The 9,171-nt window shown below is 43.4% G+C and overlaps 1 pseudogene; it reads left to right on the top strand.

The window, feature by feature from the left end:
- The first annotated feature begins 550 nt into the window (after positions 1-550).
- On the top strand, positions 551-8,077 carry LOC147451350 (uncharacterized; annotated as a pseudogene).
- Positions 8,078-9,171: the final 1,094 nt, after the last annotated feature.

Genomic DNA, 9,171 nt, shown 5'->3' with positions numbered 1-9,171 from the left:
TGCATACGCACAATGACACACGAAAGCATCAGAAAGGGGAAGGACATCAACATGACAGGGTAAAAAGAGTTCAAAGAAGACAAAACATGTACGTACGCACGTGCCTGTGCACTTGTGCTCAGATGCAGGCTTATACATGCACAATAACCTCGTTATGTAACCTGCTGGAAGCGTATACAGGACAAGCTACAAGCACAAGTAGAGATTAAAGAAGACAAGACATAAAAAAGCATCAAAAAGGGGCAGGACAACAACAGGACAGAGCCATCAATTTCTTGTCATTATGTAATTGTGCGCGATGTGTTTGTGGTTTTGGGGAGGTTACTCTTGTTTATTTGGACTGCACATACTTGATGAATCAAATCCCTTGTTATCAAGATGCACTTGACATGGAATGGGCTGAGACATTAAGGAGTAGGGATCCACTTATGGCTGCGAGGCATGCTTTGTAGGATAGAAATACTAGAAATAGCTCATTACATATACGTTGGCAGGAGTTCCATATCTTGAGGTTCTGCTCGTCTCCTAAGGAGGAGGATAAGTCAGAGGGATGGAGGATTGTGATGATGTTCCCGATGCTCAGAATGAGACTAGCAAAAGTGGGTTGGTTGATTCATACCACTGCATCAGGATCAGGTTTAGGCCAGCTTGGGCTATCCATTGTATGCATTGATGCAGGGATGTAGATGTTTTTGAGGGCTAGCATGGGCATATCGATCAGTGGCAAGACATAATCTTTCGATATCATGGAGATGTAGATCTGTAGCACCTTGGAGTGAAGGACACCATAGATCGCATCAGACAGGTTTGGACTGTTGGAGCCAAGCTTTATGGCATCCTTGAAGCATATGTTAAGGTATGTGTCACTTCTTGCTCTTTGTTGTGCATCTGGGATGTTTGCGCATCAGAAGCAATCATCCAAAACGCGTTGATTTGAGTACACAGAGTCAAGCCCAGGAGGTCCCTCAGCGCCTCCAGCAGCTTGCTGCCAAGCATCAGGTGGTGCTTTGCATTCGGCAAAAGCACGTAAGATTCAAACCCTTTCTAGCTGAAGTGAAAGATTACTATTGTCTGTTGGGGTATAAAGCCCAATGTGGTCGCCCAGGTAAGTGGGCGGGCCGCCAGGTATGTACACATATTCTTTTGTTAAAACCTAATAAGAACTCACTATGCTCTACACATTACAGTAGAGCGAGTTCACCATATCATCGTGCTCTTCTTCTCGCACTCTCTCTCGCGTCGCACTTCCGCTCGTACTCCTTCAACTGGTATCAAAGCTCAGATCGAGGCTCGGGGCAGCACTGCAGGAGGCTAGAGTCACCAACTCAGATTGGAGTGAAATTCGACAGGCAAAGACACGGCCCCAAATCTCGTGGGAGGCCCCGAAGGTCTTCGTGTTGTCAGAATTTCATTCTGAGGTCATCTCGGCCACCGTTCGGCTTCGACAAAGGTCTGCACAGGCCATTTTCGACTACGTGGTCTCGACGGGTGCAGATCCGACTTTGCAAATTTGGGATTTTCGGCCTACGACTGCAGGTGATGAGGATATGGACACTCCTAGAGTGTTGATTTGTGGCTGTCTATACATCGAAGGAGGGCTCACAGTTCTTGGAGGCGTGTCACATACAACACGGATGCATCTACACACAGTCTGTTGGCGACATCCACTAGTTCATCAGGTAGCTTGTGTTTGCTGCTTGATATTCCAGATTTCATCTTGACATTGCAGGTACTTCCACATGGGATGTATTGTCAGAGATGATGTATGTCTGTTGAGGGTTTGCTGGCTGTGAGTCACGCAACAAACAACCGCCGCAACGGTTACAGCATACATTGGGAAATTTGTGGATGTATGACTTTGTGGGAAGTCTATGTACTGTCAGATTTACTGCAGCCTTTGTTGAGGGTGGAGTGAGGTTTTATTGAGCTGGGGAATTCTCGAATGTTGAGATCCTTTCGGTGATACAGGTCTTGGAGCGATCCCTCGAGCACCCTTAGATAGGCAGCTGGGATGTATTGACTGTGAGTTAGACAGTTGGGATTGCATCTTTGCTTTACTGCCGTTGAGGCATTGTCGTAGTCTATGCTTACAGGACAGTGACAGGACAGTCAGAGACAGTACAGGTGCAGGACAGGTTTACCCACAGCTTACAGTGTCAGAGAGACAGTGTTTTTGAGCTGTTTTTTGGTCTCTTTTTAGTACACCAAATCCATTTTACAAAGGAGACTCTGCCAAAATTTCTGCAGAGTGTGAAGCTTTCTTGGTTCATTTGACAGGTTGATATTGGTTCAGAGGTCAGTTTACAGGGGAAACTCTGCCGAATTTTTCCCAGGAAAGTAAACTACTGTGAAGCGTAGCTATGGCTGGATCACAGGACACTGCTCTTTGCAATATCAAGAAGCTGGATGGAACCAATTTCCCATTGTGGAAGCAGCAGATTTGGCATGTGTTGGTACAAAAGAAGCAGATAAAACCTATAAAGCTCAAGGGGATAAAACCAGAAGATATGGACGAAGATGAATGGAGCGAAATGGATGAATTGGCACTTTCTACCATTATGCTGACTTTGGCAGAAAGCGTTTACTTCAATGTAGCAAACGAGATGCCGGCTTATCAAGCATGGTTAAAGCTGAGTGATCTTTATGAGAAGCAGAGTGCAGCTTCACAGGTATACTGGCTTAAGAAGCTTGTTGACTTGAAGATGAAAGAAGGGACACCTATGTCCAATCATCTGAATGAATTCAACATAATCTATAGTCAGTTGTCAGCTCAAGGTGTCAAGTTTGATGAACCTGTTAGAGCTATGTTCCTGTTGATCACATTGCTGGAAAGTTGGGACACTTTTCGCACAGCTTTGAGTAATTCTGCACCTCCAGATGGTTTGGACATAGCAGGTGTAGAAGGAAGTCTGCTTACTGAAGAAACCAATAGAAAGACAATGGACAAAGGCAAAGGAACAACCTTAGTTGTCAGGGGAAGTACCAAAGAAAAGTACAAAGGTGGAAAGAGGAATCAGTCTCGTAGCAAGTCCCGCAGTGCTAAAGTTAAGAGTGACATAGAATGCTACCATTATGGCAAGAAGGGTCACATGAAAAGAGACTGCAGAGAATGGAAAGCAGAAAAAGGCAAAGAGAAAGCTGAAGACCATGGTGAGAAGAACAAGTCCTCAGTGAAGATTCAAGAAATAAATGTGACAAATACTGTTGCAGAGGATGACAGTCTAGTGTCAGGAGACATCTACTTATTGAAGAATACAATGGACTCAGCTCTTCTTACAACATCTGATGGAAATGCACTGAGTGACTGGATTATAGACTCAGGGGCATCACTTCATGTGTCTCCAAACAAGGAGTGGTTTACTTCTTATGTGACCACTAAAGATCATGTTCGGCTAGGCAATGGGCAGACATGTGAGATCTTAGGTGTTGGAGATGTTCAATTGAAGTTTCAGAATGGCTCTTCTTTCACGCTGAAGAATGTGAGACATGTTCCCGCAATTACAAAGAGCTTGATCAACACAGGTTTACTTGATGATGCTGGCTACGTAACCACTTTTGGACAGAACATGTGGAAGATATCCAAGGGTTCTATGACAGTAGCACATGGAGTAAAGTCTGGAGGACTTTACATGATTTATGTATCAAATGTCTCTAAAAATGTAATCAATGTAACCGAGCAGCCGAACGTTTCTTTCTGGCATTGCCGGTTAGGACATATGTCCAAGAAGGGAATGGAAATCTTGTCTCGTTCTGGTTATTTGCCTGGCTTTTCATTTAATGATTTTGAATTCTGTGAACATTGTCTGTATGGTAAGCAAACACAGCAGCCACATAAGCATAGAAGCAGTAGAAGAGATACAGAGTTGGCACTTGTTCATAGTGATTTGTGTGGACCTATGCCTAACCTATCTCTAGGGGGAGCTTCTTACTTTATGACATTTATAGATGATTACTCGAGGAAAGTATGGGTTTACTTTCTCAAGCACAAGGATGAAGCGTTTAGTGTTTTCAAAACATTTGTGACACTTGTGGAGAATCAGAGTGGCAAGAAGCTTAAATGCTTACGCACTGCCAATGGTGGAGAGTATGTTTCAAAGGCCTTTCAGGACTTTTGTGAGTCAAAAGGTATAAAATGTGAACTTACTGCTCCTTACAATCCTCCTCAAAATGGTGTTGCTGAGAGGATGAATAGGACCATACAAGAGAAGGTCAAAAGTATGTTGTCTAATTCACAGCTGCCAAATGGGTTTTGGGCTGAAGCTGCATCAACAGCTGTTCATCTTGTAAATAGATCTCCTAGCAAGGTTTTGCAGAAGGATTCAGTGCCAGAGATGGTATGGTTAGGCAAAATGCCCTCATACAAGCATCTCAGAGTCTTTGGCTGTGAGGCATATACTCACGTTCCAAAAGAATTTTGGAACAAACTTGAGCCAAAGAGTAGAAAGTGCATCTTTCTAGGCTATGGTAATTCTGGTGAGATGGGGTACAGACTTTGGGATCCCGAATCCAAAAAGGTTGTCCGCAGCAATGATGTTCACTTTAATGAATCCAAATATCATTCTAAACCAGAGAGGGTTGAGGAGATTAGAAGAGTTGTCTTCCAAGAAGATGGACCTGCACGTGCAAGAAAAAATGTCAGGGCTCAAGAGGAGCAAGGACAGGATAGATTGGAACCACAGGTTGTGGATGAGCCTGAGCCACCTATTGTGCGTAGATCTACACGTATCACGCGACCTCTTGATAGGTTTGTTCCATCTATGAACTATGTCATGTTGACTGATTGCAATGAGCCTTCATGTTACAAGGAAGCAGTGCAAATGAAGGACTCCGGGAATTGGCAATTGGACATGCAGTCAGAGATGACAGCTCTGCATAAAAACCAGACATGGAAGCAAGTTAAATTACCACGGGACAAAAAGGCTCTACCCTATAAATGGGTTTACAGGTATAAGATCACCGCTCATGATAGTCAGCCAAAGTACAAATCAAGGCTTGTTGCCAAGGGCTTTAAGCAAGAACAAGGCATTGACTTTGATGAAGTCTTCTCTCCGGTGGTCAAAATGACTACATTGAGATGCTTTCTTGCATTGGTTTCCATATTAGATTTGGTGTTGCACCAAATGGATGTCAAGACAACGTTCTTGCATGGTGATTTAGATGTGGAAATTTACATGCAGCAACCAGAAGGGTTTGTTGAGAAAGGCAAGGAAGATTGGGTATGCCAGTTGTTAAAGAGTCTTTATGGCTTAAAACAATCACCGAGGGCATGGTACCATAAATTCCACAAGTTTATGCTTTCTCAAGGCTACAAACGTAGTGAGTTCGATCACTGTCTATATACAAAGAAGGCTAAGGATGGTAGTTGGTTGATCCTTATTTTGTATGTGGATGACATGTTGATTGCTGGCAAGCACTTGGAAGAAATTGCAGCTTTGAAGTCAAAGATGGTAAAATCGTTTGACATGAAAGACATGGGTGAGGCAAGTCATATACTTGGTATGCGCATTGAGAGAGACAGATCAAAGAAGTTGATTTGGTTATCTGAAACAGAGTATATTGACAAGGTTTTGCAACGTTTCAATATGGAGAAGGGAAAGGCATTGAGTGTTCCATTGCCACCATATGTGAAACTTAGCAAACAAGATTGTCCTATGTCTGAGGAAGAACATGCTGAAATGGATAAGATTCCATATGCGTCTGCAGTGGGTAGTTTGATGTATGCAATGATTGCCACTCGCCCAGACATTGCATTTGCAGTGGGAGTAGTAAGTCGATACATGTCAAACCCAGGCAAGAAACATTGGGAGGCAGTGAAAGGAATATTGAGATACCTGAAAGCTACAAAGAGTATGCGTATATGCTATGGGAGTCAGGAGCTAAGTGTAAAGGGTTTGACAGACTCAGATTATGCAGGTGACTTAGACAACCAAAGGTCTACGTCAGGGTATGTCTTTACATTGGCTGGTGGAGCAGTATCATGGCGTTCTAGATTACAAGATTGTGTTACTCAGTCTACTACAGAGGCTGAATATGTTGCAACATCAGAGGCATGCAAAGAATCAATTTGGCTTAATCGACTAGTAACAGATTTGGGAATCAAAGAAGAGATGCCTGTGTTATATTGTGATAGTCAAAGTGCTATACAATTGGCTCGCAATCCAGTTTACCACTCAAAGACAAAGCATGTGGATGTGAAGTATCATTTCATCAGGGAAATGCTCGAGGATAAGCAACTTCAGCTTGTCAAAGTTCACACCACAGAAAATCCTACTGATCTACTTGCAAAAGGACTTCCCTCAGAGAGCTTTGCGCATTTTCGCAAGCAGTTAGGTGTAGGGTAGTACATCACTTCTCTACATCTCTTGTATATTAGCTTGTATAGTAGCTTCTCTCACACTTTAAGTACCACATTGGACTTTAAGTGGGAGGTTGTTGGGGTATAAAGCCCAATGTGGTCGCCCAGGTAAGTGGGTGGGCCGCCAGGTATGTACACATATTCTTTTGTTAAAACCTAATAAGAACTCACTATGCTCTACACATTACAGTAGAGCGAGTTCACCATATCGTCGTGCTCTTCTTCTCACACTCTCTCTCGCGTCGCACTTCCGCTCATACTCCTTCATTGTCATCGTGTGGGGGAGCAAAATCTAAAGAAGCGTGACAGCGAGAAAGAGAAGAGCTTTTGTTATCAGCAAGAAGGGAAGGCCATATTCAAGCTCTTTGCAGTGCACTCTGGGTGTGAGCCAGGCCCTCATGAAGGAAATGCACGGTTAATGCATAGGCTTGTCGGGTCAATGGGTATGCACATGGATATTGTCACAACTATCGTCCAAGAGGAGGAGACCAGAGGTAAACATATATCGCACAATTGCAGGCTTATACATGCACAATAGCCTGCTTACGTAACCTGCTGGATGCGTGTACGAGAAAATCTACAATCACAAGTAGACGCTAATGGGCATGACATGCTCTTCTTCAAACCCTCTCCTAATCAGTTTATTCCACATATCGATCAGTGGCAAGACATAATCTTTGGATATCATGGAGATGTAGAAGTGCAGCACCTTGGAGTGAAGGACACCATAGATCGCATCAAATAGGTTCAGACTGTTGGAGCCTTTGTTGTGCATCTGAGATGTCTACGCATCAGAAGTAATCATCCAAAAGGCGTCGATTTGAGTACACAGAGTCAAGCCAAGGAGTTCTCTCGACGCCTCCGGTAGCTTGTTGCCAAGCATCAGGTGGTGCTTTGCATACGGAGGTAGATATGGGCCTGTGCTTAGACAAGTGCCTTTTACTAACAGTAGAGCTCAACATTGGGCAAGGTTCTAACACCATCCCAGCTGGCACCCTACAGCCACTCCTAATGAAATGACCAAAACTATGGTTTTCATGAAACACTATTATAACTACTAAATTGGATGGAAAACAAAGTACTGATCCCATTGAAGATGTGGGACACTCCAAATGACACAAATTAACTTGAAATTCTATTCTTGCAGAAGCAAAACAAAACATAAACAAGTAAAGGAGCACTTACCGTTATCCCCTTGGAAAGTTCAGCGTTTTCCAGATGCAGCAAGAATAGCTTGGTTTCGCAGATGCAACAGGAAGAAGAGCTCGAACAAAATTAAGTAGAGCGCAATACACATATCATCTTTGCAGCCATAGTCTAGCACCCACAAAATTTATAAGGATAACATAAAAGAGCAACAATACCTGCACAGTGACATTCAAAAGGAGGTAGATCCACTGTGCATTATGCACGCTACACATATTAACTCTTCCAGTAAAAGACAATGAAGCAAACTGAAGTTGAACCTCAATTACCTCAATTCAGATCAGAAGCATGAAGAAATGCCAAAATTTATGCTTTGCAAGTAAACAATGAAAGAACGTGTGTCTAATTAATGCAGTAACAACATCAATGGAGGAATTCAGGAGCTGAAAAAGAACTGATAGCTTACTTGGGTTGCTGGACTGTGTTGCAGATGTATTTGAGGAGCCTGATGCTTTGCAAGTAAACAATGAAAGAGGGAAGGTCTCATTAACGATTCAAGAGCTAAAAGAAAACTGATAGCTTACTTGCATTGGTGGACTGTGTTGTAGATGTATTCGAGGAGCCTGACATGTGCATAGCTTTGAATGCGCCACACGAATTAATCGGCATATTTCTTCAGTTTCCTCAAAATAGAGGTGTCCAGGTGCAGAGAGTGTCGAAGTTGCCCCGCAAAGGAGACTCATACATGCAAGAATAGCCAATTGAAGAAGACTGGACACTGTCAGTTCAAAAATAGCGAGAGAGTTTAGCAAACCAACTCACACAAATAGGTAGCGTGAGAAGCGGGAAGAAAAGACAAAATGTATGAACTGCCTTTCCAAACTCTCACTAAGGCTGCTCTTCAGGCCAAAAAGGATGTGCAGGAAAATGTAGCTAAAATAATGGGGGCATTTTCTACTTTATTGAAGTGGAGTCTTCTTCCTTTTCTCAGCTCGTCATCTTTCTCTCTCATTTCCCCTTTTAATTGGGCTATTTTTGGCCTTCTTTGGGAAAGGAAAGATCCATGTCGGTGATTTTGACCAAGGGGGAGGTGAGGAAAGTGTCCAGGGGACCAAAATTTAAGTCCAGGCGCCTGGCCAGGTTGGTGGGAACTCAACATGGCGCCCCTAGCTTCCCAAAATGCCCACGAGCCCTCCTTGCAAGGCCTTGAGTGCATTCCTTCACCATTTGGTACACCATAGACTAGTCCTCCTTTAGTATATATACCCTCCACTTTCCCCTCAACCCCCCACATGTGGGTTTATTCCATTGCCACATGGCATGATTTCCCCAACTTCCCTAACTTCCCCATGTCCAAACCTACAATTTCTGTTTTGCCCCCAAACTGAGCCATTTTCTCGGAGGCGTAGCGGGTGACCCCGACCACCAAATATAGCGCCGTAAAGCACGGCTTGGAGCTTATTACCTCGCTAACTCCAAAAATTTCTAAACATGACATTGCTTAAAAAAACCATCAAGTCGGTCCACTTGCCATCTTCCCACGTGCATCCGCCGTCACTTTTTAAGTGAAAAACCATCCACTTCGAGTGCGTGTAACTCATGATGTCAGAGTCCGATTTGCAAGCTATCAAGCATGGCTAGGAATTCTCATTAAAAACTATTTTTTGAAA

The sequence above is a fragment of the Adiantum capillus-veneris genome, chromosome 9, assembly GCF_014529385.1.
Source record: "Adiantum capillus-veneris isolate H3 chromosome 9, ASM1452938v2, whole genome shotgun sequence".
NCBI classification, from domain to species: domain Eukaryota; kingdom Viridiplantae; phylum Streptophyta; class Polypodiopsida; order Polypodiales; family Pteridaceae; genus Adiantum; species Adiantum capillus-veneris.
The sequence above is the reverse complement of the archived record's forward strand: the minus strand, read 5'-3'. Positions and strand labels throughout refer to the sequence as shown.